Source organism: Pundamilia nyererei, unplaced genomic scaffold (assembly GCF_000239375.1).
Source record: "Pundamilia nyererei isolate P.nyererei 1_Seehausen unplaced genomic scaffold, PunNye1.0 scaffold00416, whole genome shotgun sequence".
NCBI lineage: Eukaryota > Metazoa > Chordata > Actinopteri > Cichliformes > Cichlidae > Pundamilia > Pundamilia nyererei.
Window position 1 is genome coordinate 265725 of NW_005187817.1, and position 3502 is coordinate 269226.

Here is a 3502-nt window from a genome sequence, read left to right on the forward strand (position 1 = left end):
GTGTGCCATTGCTCAGGTGTGTGTTAATCAGCGTTTCTCCAGTGACCAAACACACTGTGAACTGAGAGCCACACCACAACCTCACCGCTGACCCTGCAGAGACACAAACACGACACATTTTTACATCCTTTATGTTTCAGCTAATTATTTATTTTTTACTGATTACAGCCGCGTCCATGGAAGCACTCTCGTTAACCAAAGGTAGTTGAAGCAGGAGCGTCCTGTTGAATTTAGCAACAGTGACATCATTAAAAAGACACTCAAATGCGTTTTATTTTGAAGATTTAAACACTGCTAACAAACATTGAAAACAACTTTCCCAAAGCTCTGGGAGCTGCACGGCTCTGGGGTAAAACACAGGCGTGACTTTCACCAGTCCAAGATGGCGGAGCTTGACTCTGTCTGCGTGAAAGACTCAGCGGAGACGTCAGCGGTGGGACAGTATGAGACAGTCTGCTCCAGCACCAGCTAGTCGGCTGTGACTGAACTTTCAAAGTAAAATTCTTGGATAAATACAGAGTCTCATAAATACAGAGCAGTGTGCTCTGAACTTCAATTTTCCACATGAACTCCTCAAAGCATGTTTCAAACATAAAACAAGACGGTGGACAAAACACAGCAGAGAGAGGACGCTGCTGTGTCTGAGCTGAAGTGTTCAGGAAGCTGTGGAGAAATGTATGACTCCCCAAAGAAAGACTGTGACAGCACATGACCCTCGGTGTTTCTATCACTGGATCGATTCGTTTTCATCATAAATAAATTTAATAAATTAAATGAATTACATTTTAAAGGCAAAAACCAAACAGGGGGATTTTTCAGCAGCAGAAGAAAACAGATGGATAGTGTGAATAATCGGGCACTCCTTACAGGACAACAGGAGCTCTGTTTTAAACAGCATTCACATCAGGAAGCGTCTCCGGGGCGTATGGTTTGAAGACGCAGCTGCAGGCGTGTAACACTGACCCGACCGTTGTGCTGCTGCAGTAACAACACGCAGCGGAGAGGACGAGTAAAACCAGGCAGAGCAGTTTAATATTTACACTGTCAGCAGTGAGCGCTCGTACACGCAGGCCACCATAAAACACACCCCACAGCAGTGTGGGGTGTGTTTTAAGTCCAAGCTTTATGACAGGTTAACAGCAAGCGCAGAAAAACAGTGTTTGGATTTTAAATACAACAAAATCAAAAATACTGAGAGGGAGAAACACTGACGTCAAGGTCAAATCCTCACAACACACTCGGGCCAAATTATGGAAAAACAGAACTGATTTTCAGGAAAGAAAGAAAAAAAAAAGGCAGAAATTTAGCTAAAAGCCACACGAACATTCACATTTCCCTGTTGGCCATGAATTAAACAAAATAATTGTCCATCTTACGATGCTTTTCCATGATGCCAAGCTGTCTGTTTCTATGGCGCTTCCTCAAAACAGCAACTTTTATCTAATTTGGCCTGAATTACAGGAGCAGGCCAGCATCCCTGAACAGCAGCCAGCTGCTTGGATTTTAAGGTCCGGACTCTTCTACTGCGAAGCTGTGTGGATTCTCTGTCAGCCCCATGGCTTCACAGTAGAAGAGTCCAGATGTTGGACCGGGCTGCCTACGGCTCAGCGCTTTCGCCAACATCTGGAGCATCACGAAACCCAAAATGTAACAACGATGAGCCGGGACTGCCGAGCAGCTAGAATCCTCCACCACACAGGAACGGGACAACATTTACTCATAAAAGTCCAGCAGCTGCTCTCCTCAGCTACAGCTGTTTATGGGCTGATGTTAAAAGACCACACAGTGGGAAACATCTACTATCTAAAATCTATCATAAGATAATATCCATCTGAATAGAGCCCAGAGAAATGTGTGAAAACAGCGAGATCAAACCGAGCTGCTGTGAGATATAATCAAAGAGTTTCATCAGAAAATACGAGAACATAAATTTCATGTTCATCAGAGCAGGTGCGCTCAGTCTTCCATCATATTTCTGAGATTTGCATCATAAAAGCTCAGCACGGGCTGGAAATCATTAACAGCAGCCTTCATGACTCAAGCTGAACATGATGATGGGAACTAAGCTGAGCTGAAGCATAGAAAACAAACAGAAGTACAACTGCTGCTTGTTTCTGTGCCGATTATTACCCAGCTAACACACAAAGTGTGTTCCTGCAGTGTTGTTAATGTCAGTTATTGCCTTCAAATATATCTGTGACAGAGTATCTCCAGGTCACTAATCCAAGGAGCCGGGAAAGAAAAGCGATCCGATTCTTTAAGTTTGTTGGAGATGCTTCATCCCAGAAGCTTCTTCAGTTCTGAAACCAAATGGAGCAGAGTCCCAGGGACTTAAGCCTGAGTGGGAGTTGACCCTTAAGAGTGATTCAATGTGTGAAAATGGGTGTGGGTCATTATCAGCAGAGGTTTCAGGTGAAACTATTGTGAGACCTTGCCTCACTCTGTCATGTGACTTATTGAGAACACTTGACCCAGGATGTGAGTGGGCGTTAAGGCATCTGGGAGGCATCTCAAAACCACCTGTCTTCTCTGTCCAAAATGTGAACATCCTCATAGAGTGACCTTTGACCTTTAGATGTACAGCCGAGGTGGCTCTTCTAGGTTCTCCCATGTGTTTATGAAGTGTTAGGTTTCTGTAGAGGTCTGAGCTCTCCTTGCTGCGCTGCACAGGATACTATTGCTGCCACAAACGATTATTTTGATAGTCGACTAATCAGATCATCATCCATTGTACTTAAAACGTACAGCTTATTGCACCAGCATGTATCTGCTCTTATATAACCATCACTAGCTTACAGCTTGAAGTGTTTAAGGTATGTGCTAACTAAAAATAAAGACAAGATGGTAGTTTATTAAATTTTAATTAAATGTGCAGATTGTTTCGGTGGAGTTTAATAAACTCACCGATTTACTCCGGAACAAATAAAATACTGAAAAAAGCCAAACAACAACATTTTTAAGTTATCTAAGTGACTCATATATATGTTTAACCTGACTAGCAAAAGACGGCGGTGGGTTTGAAAACGATCTGCCGGGAGTCCGGTGTTCTCACGGCTCTAGTTGGCCTAGCCCCCGGCTAGCTATCGAGCTAGTGGGTAACAGATGCCTCCGAAAACGTCGGAGCGCTTTTGAAAATATGTGGTGTCCTGATAAACTGAGCAGATATTTGAGGTTTACACAGCTACATTCTCGCCTGAAAATATGTAAAATGTTTATTTTGTGACCCAGAAAGAATAATAAGAGTAACATTAAAACTAACTAGCTGCCGCCATTGTTGGCAACTGCGCTGGGCCGCGCTATGAATTCTGGGACACAGCTTCTTCCTCTTCGGGGTTTAACGGCAGCTGGCATCCTGGTACATGCAGTGCTGCCATCTTCTGTTTCAGTCCGTTATTACACTCTTAAATCCTGCTACTCATTCCTGCGTCCTTTGTGATCTTACAAAGCTTCAAACGACGCGTCAACTATTAAATCAGTCGTCGACGATTTTGATAGTCGACAT